The sequence below is a fragment of the Balaenoptera acutorostrata genome, chromosome 14 (genome assembly GCF_949987535.1).
Source record: "Balaenoptera acutorostrata chromosome 14, mBalAcu1.1, whole genome shotgun sequence".
Classification (NCBI taxonomy): Eukaryota; Metazoa; Chordata; class Mammalia; order Artiodactyla; family Balaenopteridae; genus Balaenoptera; species Balaenoptera acutorostrata.
In genome coordinates, this window is record NC_080077.1 from 42075529 (window position 1) to 42088421 (window position 12893).

The following is a 12893-nucleotide window of genomic DNA, read 5'->3' on the forward strand; positions in this document are numbered from 1 at the left end:
CATAAATCACAGCAAAATCCTTTCTGACCCAGCTCCTAGAGAAATGGAAATAAAAACAAAAATAAACAAATGGCACCTAATGAAATGTAAAAGCTTTTGCATAGCAAAGGAAACCATAAACAAGACCAAAAGACAACCCTCAGAATGGGAGAAAATATTTGCAAATGAAGCAATTGACAAAGGATTAATCTCCAAAATTTACAAGCAGCTCATGCAGCTCAATAACAAAGAAACAAACAACCCAATCCAAAAATGGGCAGAAGACCTAAATAGACATTTCTCCAAAGAAGATATACAGATTGCCAACAAACACAAGAAAGGATGCTCAACATCACTAATCATTAGAGAAATGCAAACCAAAACTACAATGAGATAGCATCTCACACCAGTCAGAATGGCCATCATCAAAAAATCTAGAAACAGGGCTTCCCTGGTGGCGCAGTGGTTGGGAGTCTGCCTGCTAGTGCAGGGGACACGGGTTCGAGCCCTGGCCTGGGAAGATCCCACATGCCGCAGAGCGGCTGGGCCCGTGAGCCACAACTGCTGAGCCTGCGCGTCTGGAGCCTGTGCTCCGCAACGAGAGAGGCCCGCGCATCGCGATGAGGAGTGGCCCCCGCTTGCCACAACTGGAGAAAGCCCTCGCACAGAAGCGAAGACCCAACACAGCCAAAATCAATCAATCAATCAATCAATCAAACATACGCATCTGATTCAAGATCCTCATTAAAAAAAAAAAAAAAAAAAAAAAAATCTAGAAACAATAAATGCTGGAGAGGGTGTGGAGAAAAGGGAACACTCTTGCACTGTTGGTGGGAATGTAAATTCCCACTATGGAGAACAGTATGGAGGTTCCTTCAAAAACTAAAAATAGAACTACCATATGACCCAGCAATCCCACTACTGGGCATATACCCTGAGAAAACCATAATTCAAAAAGAGTCATGTACCAAAATGTTCACTGCAGCTCTATTTACAATAGCCAGGACATGGAAGCAACCTAAGTGTCCATTGACAGATGAATGGATAAAGAAGATGTGGCACATATATACAATGGAATATTACTCAGCCATAAAAAGAAACGAAATGGAGGTATTTGTAGTGAGGTGGATGGAGTTAGAGTCTGTCATACAGAGTGAAGTAAGTCAGAAAGAGAAAAACAAATACCATATGCTAACACATATACATGGAATCTAAGGGAAAAAAACAAAAGGTCATGAAGAACCTAGTGGCAAGATGGGAATAAAGACACAGACCTACTAGAGAATGGACTTGAGGATATGGGGAGGGGGAAGGGTAAGATGTGACAAAGAGAGAGAGTGGGATGGACATATATACACTACCAAATGTAAAATAGATAGCTAGTGGGAAGCAACCGCATAGCACAGGGAGATCAGCTCTGTGCTTTGTGACCACCTAGAGGTGTGGGATAGGGAGGGTGGGAGGGAGGGAGATGCAAGAGGGAAGAGATATGGGAACATATGTATATGTATAACTGATTCACTTTGTTATAAAGCAGAAACTAACACACCATTGTAAAGCAATTATACTCCAATAAAGATGTTAAAAAAAAAAAAGAAACAATTTTCTTATATTCCAGTCTAGTGTGTGCACATTTTTTCCACGTTTAAGTTATTTGAACATCTTCAACTTTTGGTATAGTATTATCCAGGGGGTTAACATTATTTTTTGACCCAAATAGATAGCTAACTTTTCCAAAAGCATTTATTTAATAGTTTCTATTTTGCATTCTGTTATAATCCCTTTAAAATATCAGTTTTCTTTAGCCTGCTTTGAGTCCATCTTAATAATGTATTTATATTTCCTCCTTAATTGTACCCTTATTTTGCCTTAATTTATTAACCAAGCTATAAAAATAAAATGTTTGTCTACAATTAAGTAGGACTTGTAGTAAAGAAAAGACAGGCAGACACAACTACACAATCCATTGTTTTCAATTCAATCCCTGTGATAAAATGTCCAGGAGTTTACATGGCCTAAAACTAGAACGTGCACTTACAGCCAATTATATAAATGCGAGATATTTAAAATAACATAAAATATGTTCAGTCAATATTGCTCTGTAGAACTCTAAAAATAGCTGTTGATATTTTCCAAAAAGTCAGAGTTAATATTTGTCACTACAGGTCTTTAAACAACAAATTTTTAAAGGAAATGGGGAAAGCAAGCCAGCAATCAATTCAATATGCTTGTGCATCACCCTGCTATGCAGAGACATTCATCATTCAGCAGTGAATAAACTCCTCATCCTGCTTCTACCAGGGGGCATTACTGGGCCTGACAGTGAACATTAAAGGAAAAGCGAATTGCAGGCTAGAGAATTAACAAGAGGAAATGAGACAGAAGGAAAACATTGTTCTAATCATTCTTTGAATCTTTATAATTATGAAGTTAAATCATTCCTTGAGAGTTATTATGGTGATAGCCGTATAATGGAGAGGAGGCTGACAGATTAGGATAAAATTAGGATAAAATACGTTGTCTCTGGGCTTGTATAAAAGGCAAATTTTTTAAAAAGTAGCAAGAAAATGATTTCTTTTATAGAGAAACATCATTTTGACTTTAGTCTAGTAATTTAACAGTTGTTTATTAAGAGAAAATTTAGAACTAGAAGCCCTTTCCAAAGCAATTTTGAGGAGATGTGTAGGAAATAGGAACAAACTTATTGTTTTGGTAATTGTTAAAGGAATTGGACCCTTGACGATGTATTCTCCAGATGTTTATTACTATTATTTTTATTATTATTGAAATTAAATGCCTTTGGCATTGTTCTTTGTATTTAGAGTGGTTTAATCTCATTTTCAAATCCTACAATCACATTTCCTAAGACTCAGCAATTAGTTCAAAAAGAAACCAACTTAGTCTTAAAAATAAGTTTAAGATCTCATCCAAACTCTGTCTGCCATCATCCCACTCCTTAAACTCATTTGCATATATAAATATTTGTCAACATTTATATTTTTTAAATAACATGGAAGTGAAAGTCACATAACACAAAATTAACCATTTTAGAGCGATTTGGTGGCATTTAGTACATTTATAATGTTGTACAACTACCATCTTTATCTAGTTCCAAAACATTTCATCATTCCAAAGTAAAATCCATTATCCATTAGCCCTCTTCCCCTTTTCCTGGGCAACCACAAATCTGTATTCTGTCTCTATGAACTTATCTATTTCTGGGTATTTCATATATATATATGGAATCATAAAATATGGGATCTTTTGTATCAAGTTCTTTCATTTTGGAGGTTCTTCTATATTGTAGCTTATATCAGTACTTCATTGACTTTTATGTCAGAACAATATTCCACTGTGTGTGTGTGTGTGTGTGTGTGTGTGTATGTATGTGTATGTGTGTGTGTGTGTATATATATATATATATATATATATATATATATATATATATACACACACACACTGCAATTCACTCATCCATTCATTTGTTGATGGACATCGTGCTGTTTCCACCTCTTAGCTCTTGTAAATAGTTCTGCTACGAACATATGTGTACATGTACTTGTTTGAATGACTGTTTTCAAAATTCTTTTTGGTATATACCTAGGAGTGGAATTGTAGGGTGATACGATAATCCTGTGTTCAACATTTTGAGGAATCACCAAACTCTTTTACACAGAGAATGAACCCTTCCCACCAGCAATATATGAGGGTTCTAATTCTTCCACATTCTCACCAGCATTTGTTGTTTTTTATTCTTTGTTGTTGTTGTTGCTCTTTGGTGTGTGTTTTTTTTAATACATACCCCAATTCTTAGTGGGTATGAAATGGTACCTCATTGGAGATTTGACTTGCATTTCTCTAATAACTAATGATGCAGACGATCTTTTCATGTGTTCACTGGCCATTTGTATGTCTTTGAAGAAATGTCTATCCAACATTTGTATTCATAAGCCCCATGAAATGGAAAATAAAGTTTTAAAATTTAGTTTCTTTAGTTTCTTTGCTGTAATTCTTCAAATGTCCATTCTATTCCTTTATCCTAAGAGCAAAAAAAGCTTCCCACTGTTTTATTTTCCATGATCTTTTATTTCAATTCAGAAGATGTAGGCAAAATGCCCCAGGAACACATAATTTGGAAAGCTGAATAGGCCTCACATATTGAAAAAGCACTCAACTAAGTCTTTGGAGGCTAAACAGGAAATTGTGTGCACTAAAAATGGTTTTACCCTATATGCCCATGTGGTAAAATGGAGATGTAATGAAAGGAATTTAAGTCATAAGTGAATGGTAACAACAGCTGAGTGACAACAAATGTGGCACGAAATCTAGCAAATAGCCTTTTCTTTTCCCTAAATTTTCATTGCCCTAAGGCATGCCTCACTTCACAGTCAGAGCAGAACACCGGAAAGACAAATCTTGGTTGGAGTCCACCCCCACATATTCCTAGAAACTTAATACTTACTAGATACATGAAGTTTCTTTCCATTAATGAAGTAAATACCTTAAACATATAGTAAGTCACAACACAGGTCTAAAATGCCTATCAATATAACAAGGAGAAGCCCTTTCTTATGTCTCTTTTCTCCAAGGTTCTATTTCTATTACCTAAAAACATTCTGGCTTCCAAGTTAACTTAATGACTCTTCTAAAGAAACAATCTTATTGGTTTTGAAAATAACCTTTAATTGACTTGTTTTTATTTTTCTTTACTAAAAATGTAGTTACACTTACTAGCCTAGATAACACAGAAGCTTTTAGAATTTCAGTTCATCCATTTATTTATTCACCCAAAAATATTTTTAAATGTCTCATACGGGCAAGACACCATTCTAGGCTTTGGATATTTAAAATGAATCCAACACAATCCTGTCCCTTAGGAAGCTCACAGTCTAGTCAAATAGACGAAACAAGAAAATGGAGAGTTATAATATAGCATGTTAAGTGCTAAGATCATTATAAACTCAAGGTGCTGTAAAAGAAGAGGAAGAACAAGTATTCTAGGTAGGAGAACGCATGAAAGTTTTCCAGGAAAAGAGGACCTTGAATTAAATCTTATAGAACAGGTAAAGCAGGGAAATGAAACAGAAATTCGCTTCATGAATACAATGCCTTTGCTGCCCAAGGATGTTTGATATGCTCTCTCTCATCAGCTACCACAATGCATTACCTTTTATTGCATATCCTGTCTTCTGCCTTGAGATTCCCACTGATGGCAGCCATAGTACCACATTTTCACCCAAAGCATACAGGGTGATAAAATCTATGGTCACAGTTGTTTTTATTCTTACCAAATTCAAACTCATTAATTGATTGAGTGGAAGCTTTAAGAATACATAAACTTCCACCAAAGTAAACACACATGTTGAAAATATAGTATTTTGTCACCGTTAACATATTACTAATGGATGAAAAATTAAAACTATGGACAGTTAGTCCATAGGTACCATTTCATAACCACTAAAGCAGTTATATTTAAGATAAAACATATCATGCAATTTCTTATGGATAAATTTCAAATTTATATAGCAAGTCAGTATTATTAAAAAGTTATTTGCTTCTAATATTAAAATTATTTGATTGAAATCAAAATTTTTGAGTATATAAAGTATATTTTTTCCAAGAAATTTAACATTGTCATTACTTTTACCTTGAATTTGGTCCCTATTGTGTCTGAAATCCTTTAGAGAGATCTTTGAGTTTTCTAAATGTTATTTTCTAGATATTAGTGGATCCTTGTTTAATCAATATGGGTGCTATATCCACACAATTTTACTCTGCTGGGAAACATTTCTTTCTCTTAAGAGAATGATAGGAACTTATTTGCCTGCTTAAAAATCCACAATGCTAACACAAATGGATTCACACAAAATAACAGCATCTCTTTCTTTCACTCATCTATTACAAAATCTAATTGCAACCATTAGTAGCCTTCAGAGTAAATAATAATTTGTTCCATATTATTATTTTCCTGAAAATATTAAGTAACTAATACCTATAGCCAAGCTTGGGGAGTTCACGTATGTTTGTGTTTTCTTACTTCAAATTAATGTCATAAATTTATACATTCTACTTGCCCTGAAGCACGTTCAGTGATGATATTTGTTATTTATTCAGTGGGAAAATCTCCTAATCGCTGTCAAAGTACTCCATGTTGTAAATTAAGAGTCAGAACAGATATCTTCTTTGAAAGGAAGATTAACTCCACCCAGAAAACTGAAGCAAACTCATAATGGTTTATAAGCTCATATGGTTTACTTTACATATCTCAAGCTGCCTAAGGCAACTATAAATGGCAAATGAAATACAAAAGTCTTGAGGTAAAAGATGAACGAAAATAAGAGGTAATAGGACAAATGGGGACTATATGAATAACATATTTGTTTTTCTTGTCTTGTATAGAACCAAAAAGTAATCAATGGATTGGAGTAAATACGGTCTATAGATTGTGTATGAGAAGCATTAAGTAGGAATATAGTGTTATTTTATAAAGGCTGATTATTTACTCAGTGATACAATGATAATGACAATATCCACCTAAAAGTGTTTTTTGTTACCAATAATGATATGATGTGGATAAACCACTTGTAAAAGGGTATGCCCACAGTAGATCCATAATTGATAAATTATTATTTTTTACAAAAATCATTGATAAATAACTCTTAATGAAGTACTTATACTATAATTTTCATTAAAATGTCTGTTAATTATAAAAGAGTTATCACAATGACTCATAGATTATCTGACCAGAGTTTAAAGACCTAGTATGAAATATGAATGGTTAAAATTCTTATTTATAGCCACAGATAAAATGTGAGAAAGATCTGATAAAGTGAGCAGAAAAGAGGAAAGCGAATTTGTATAACCCAAAGGAAATAGTAAGATGTTTACATTTCATGGGAAATAAAACCTTGGTCTTTTGGGGAAATTAAGAAGATACTTGTATTCCTACTTTTGAAAAGATAAATATTATTTTAATGGTGGATGGCTACTGTTGATTTAGAAGGTCAACACAGTGAAGGTGGGTGATATTTAAACGTCACTGCTCAATTGGCCTGGATAAAACATTACCAGGACTTTAGACATTTCTATTAGCAGTTCAGGGGGAAAAAATGGAAGAAGTATATGGCATGGGAGGAAAAAATCTCTCAGAGTAAAGTAAGGCTTGAAAGGTAGCAAGTATAAGGTCTTAGAGCAAGAATAACCAATGATTTGGTAGGTATGACCAAGAAGGTAGAGCTCACTGTTCCCCCAAATTCCAGTCAAGGGCTACAGTATCTCAGGGAGAAGCAGGTCACCAGCATTTCACATCAGCCTGTATTTCACAGGCTGTAGTCCAGAGAAGGGCTGCTGAGAAACTGAAGGTTCCTTTCCCTAACCCAGCACTCTCCTGTATGGTAGAGTTTCTGCCTCAGACACAGCAGACTAAGAATACTGGGTCCTGACTGCGTTTGCCTAGGTCACTTGCAGGATGGAACATCCATGCTGGGAGAAGCAGCTGAGAAGTCTATAAACTAATGCCTCTGCCTAGGCTCTGCTCATAAAACAAGAGTATCACTCCCAGAGATGTGGGCCAGTATCCCTGCCACCAACTCAGGAGTAGTAACTAAGAGATTTTGCCTAATGATAGAGGCAAATCATAAGACGAGAGAGATCCCAAATTCTCTCCAAAGTAACTAAATTTATTTGGAACAGAGTGTTGGAAAGTTCATGTATAGGATACTTTTAAAAACTATGTAAATTTTAGCAGTAAGCAATTAAGAGGAAGCTAGTAGATCCGTTAAAAAATTAAGCTTATTTATAGGTCAAATAGTTTACCAAAGACAACCAAGAAAAGAAAGAGAGATAACTAAGAGTCCTTCTAAGGTGAGAACAAACCACAAAAACCAGCCTCAAAAAATACTCCTGCAAAGGGGCAAATAAAGGATATATATCTTATTGGTTCTGTTTCTCTGAGGAACCCTGACAAACGTAGAGGCTATCTGTAAACCAAGGAAAGAGGCCTCAGAAGAAAAACAAAACAAAACAAAACACTGCCACCTTAACCTTGGACTACCAATTTTCAGAACTTCAAAAAAAATATACTTTTGTTGTTTAAGCAACAAGTTTTTTGGTATTTTATTATGGCATCCCAGAAAAACTAATACAGGGGATTACCCAAAACCACCCTCAAGTTCAATAATTCACTAAAAAGACTCACAGAAGATAAATGCACAAATTATATAAATAGTTATATCAATGCAATGCTTTGTTTGCAATATATATGGATGTAATATGTGTTATAATAATGACACAAAAAGAAGGAAAAGGAAATAGAGTTATATAAGAATGTTTCTATATATTACCAGAATTAGTATTTCTGAACTAGAGTCAATTAAGATGTATATGGTAAGCCCTAAAGCAACCAGTACTAATAATTACTCTAAAACATAGTGTAAAAATCCTTGAAGTATTTAAAATGTTATTCACCTAATGAAAGAGAAAGAAATAAAGGATGAATAGAGGAACATAAAAGAAATGAGTTACATAGAAAACAAAATGTAATATGGCAGAGATAAAACCAAATCTATTGACAATAAAATTAAATGTTAATGGATTAAACAATCCAATCATAAGCAGAGACTATCAGACTGAATATGAAAAAGATGAGATTCAACTACATGCCATTTACAAGACACACAGTTCATTTTTTCCAACTTTATTAAGGTACAATCAATGAATAAATATTGTATATATTTAAAGTGTACAATGTGATGTTTTGATATATATTGTGGAATGATTACCACAATCCAGCTAATTTACATATCCAACATCTCATACAGTTACCTTTTTTTGTTTGTTTTTAATGAGAAAATTTGAAATCTACTCTCTTAGCAAATTTCAATATAAAATACATTAAGTATAGTCACCATACCGTACATTAGACCTTCAGAACTTCTGCATCATATAACTGAAAATTTGTACCCATTAACCAACATCTCCACATTGCCCCTAACCTTCAGGCTCTGGTAAACACCATTCTATTCTATGTTACTATGAGTTTGACTTTTTAAGATTGCACCTATAAGTGAGATCATACAGCGATTGCCTTTCTGTGGCTTATTTCACTTGGCTTAATTCCTCTAGGTGTATTCATGTTGTAGTAAATGTCAGGATTTCCTTCTAAGGCTGAATAGTATTACATCGTGTGTGTGTGTGTGTGTGTGTGTGTGTGTGTGTGTGTGTGTGTCACATTTTCTTTACTCATTCATTCATCAATGAATACTTAGGCTGTTTCCTTATTTTGTATACTGTGAATCAATACACATGCGAGTGTAGATATCTCTTTGAGATAGTAATTTTATTTTGTTCTGATATTTAGCCAGAAGTGGGATTGCTGGGTCACATAGTAGTTTCCCTTTATGTGGTTTCCTTTTACGTGGTAAGTCCCTTTTTCTCTCACTGCTTTCAAAATTCACTTTGTCTTTGACTTTTGACAGTTTGATTGTAATGTGTCATGTGAAATCTTCTTTGGGTTGAACGAATTTGGGATCCTTTGAGTTTTGTGTACCTGGATGCCCATGTCTCTCCCAGATTTGGAAAGTTTTCAGCCATTATTTCTTTAAATAAGCTCTCTGCCACTTCTCTCTCTTCTCCTTCTGGGACTCCTATAATGTGTATATTATTATTTGTATGGTGTCCCATAAATTCCATAGGCTTTCTTCATTTCTTTACTTTTTTTCTTTTGTCTCCTCTGACTGGATCATTTCAAATGACTTTTCTTTGCATTCACATATTCTATCTTCTGCTTGATCAACTCTGTTCTTGATGCTCTCTATTACATTTTTCATTTTAATCACTCTATCCTTCAGTTCCAGAATTTGTTTGGTTCTTTTTTTTTTTTATTATTTCTATCTCTTTGTTAAACTTGTTTTGTACATGTGTTCTCTTCCTAATTTCACTGAGTTGTCTATCTGTAATTTCTTGTAACTCATTGAGGGTCTTTAAAACAATTATTTTGAATTCATTGTTAGGAAGTTTGTAGATCTTTTCTTTAGGGCCAGTTCCTAGATAATTATGGTGTTTCTTTGGTGTTATAATGTTTCATTGATTTTTCATATTTCTTGATGTCTTGCAGTGCTGTCTTCACATATAGAGAAGCAGTCACTTCCTTCAGTCTTTACTGACTGGCTTTGGGAGAGAAACATCTTCATCAGTCAGTCTGACTAGGGATTACGAGGCTCTCTCAGATGTTTTCTATGAATGATCCCACCTACAAGAGGGAACTCTTGTTCCCTCTTAGGGGGTAATTTTTAAGATTGTATGCCTTCTCTCAATTCCACAAAGCCCGACCAAGTGCTGAGAGCATCTCATTTATTTTCCTTAGGGCAGGACCCTGAAATGCTCAAGACTGTGTGTTTTCTCCCAATCCCACAAAATTGGACCAGCTTTCTGCACATGCTCTCAAACTATCTGCAAAGGTTTACATGCACCATCCATAGGGGCTGGTACATGGCAGATTCAGCCACTGGGTTGCAGGTGAGGTATGCAGAATGTCAGAGGTGCCCATGGGCCAACCTATGGGTTCTGAAGATGAGGTGTCCCAAGAGGGTCATGGGTCTGATGGAGTCTGTAAAGTGATTTGTGGGATACATGGACCTTTGATGAGTTCCAATCCTTGGCTGCTGTGCTCCCTGCCTTTCCCAACCCCTCAGCCCTGATGATAACCTTAGTATTCTGAGTGTGGTTAGAAAGAAGTAGCCCTCTTGGGCAGCATCCTGCACAGATAGGGAAGCCAGACACTCACTCACTCTGCTCTCATTATTCCAATGGGAGAAACTGAAGTCTAAGTTGGGGAGGTCTCTCTTGGTATTGAGCTGTGCCACCTTAGGGGAGGGGTGACACTAGTTAAGTGAAACTTTTTCTTACCCTCTTCAATTCATCTATTTATGGATTTTTCGCTCTCACAGTGTACTGAAACTTTTCTTCTAAAACTCCTGGATTCCTACAAAAGTATTCTCATTTGTGGGTGATGGTCAAAATCAATGTTCTTTGGGTGGATAATAGTAGAAAACTTCTATACCACCATACTGCTCACAGGAGACACAGTATAGAAAATAAAAGGTTAGAAAAATAATATACTATGCAAACAAAATCCATAAGTGAACTGGAATGCCTAGACTAACAGACAAAATAGACTTTAAAACAAAAAACTTACTAGAGATAAAGCTGTATTATAATGAAAAAATGTTTAATTATCAGGAAAATATAAAAAATTATAACATTTGCAGCTAATAAAAGATCATATATAGAGATATATAGATATATAGATATGTTCTATACAAACAGAATAAAGGACAAAAAACACATAATTATCTCAACAGTTACAGAGAAAACATTTGACAAATCCAACCTCACTTAGTGATTAAAAAAACTCAAAAAACTGGTAACAGATGGACTTTTTCAATATGATAAAGGACATCTGCAAAATCCACAACTAAGATCATACTTAATGGTGAAGAACTAAATGCTTTCTGCCTAAAATCAGAGACAAGGCAAGGATGTCTGCTTTCACTACTTCTATTCAAGACTGTAGTAAAGTTTCTAGCCACTGCAATTAGTCAAAGAAAAAAAAAGAAAAATCATCTACACTGAACAGGGGAAATCAGCTATCTTTATTTTTAGGTGATAAGATCTTATATACAGAAAATCCTGATAAATCCATTTAAAATATATTTAAACTAATAGGCCAATTCAGCAAGTTTGAAGGGTTAAAGAGAAATATGCATTAACCAACTGTACCCACAAAAATAAAATTCAGAGAACAACTGAATTTATAACAACATCAAAAAGAATAAAATATATAGGAATCAATTTCACAAAAGAAATGCAAAATCTGTACTCTGCAAATTACAAAATATTGTTGAAAGAAATTAGAGAAGACATAAATAAATATAAAGGCATCTCATGTTCATGGATCAGAAGACTTAATATGACTAAGAGGGCACTACACTCCAAATTAGTCTCTAATTCAATACAATCCCTTTCAAAGTCCCAAAGGTATTTTTTACATAAATGAAAAAGCTGATCATAAAATTCATATGAAATTGCAAAGGAGCCCATAAAGCTAAAATAATTCTGAAAAAGAGGAACAAAGTTGGAGGAGTCACATTTCCTCCTTTCAAAACTAACTGCAAAGTTATATTAGTCAAGAAACTGTAGTGGTACTCACATAAAAATAAACATATAGATCAATTCAGTAGAATTAAGAATTCATTTATATACTTTCACATTTATGGTCAATTCATTTTGAACAAGAGTGCTAAGACAATTCAATGATGGGAAGGGGGAATAGTCTTTTCAATAAATGGTGCTGGGACAACTGGATATTCTGTAAAAGAATCAAGTTGGACCTCTTCCTCACACCACACACAAAAATTAACTTAAACTGTATCATAGACCTAAATGTAAGAGCTAAAACTATAGAAATCTTAGAAAAAAGTATAGAAGTACCTCCTCATGACCTTAATCAAAGGACTTTTCTTATGACACCAAAACCAAAAGTGACAAATGAAAAAAGTATACAAGTGGGACTTTTTTAAAATGAAAAACTTCTGTGTTTCAAAGGGTACCATCAAGAAAGTGAAAAGACGATTCATAAATGGGAGAAATGTCTTTAAATTATGTATCTAGTAAGGGATTTGCATGTAGATTAAATAAAGAAATCTTAAATTCAACGAAAAAGACAAATTGTCCAATTGTAAATTGGGAAAAGTATTTAAATAGACATTTCTCCATGAATATATACAAATAGCCAAAAAGCACATGAAGGTATGTTCAAAATTATTGGCCATCAGGGAAATGCAAATCAAAACTGAATTGAGATACCACTTCATACTCACTGGGATGGCTGTTATCAAAAAAAGAGATAACAAAAT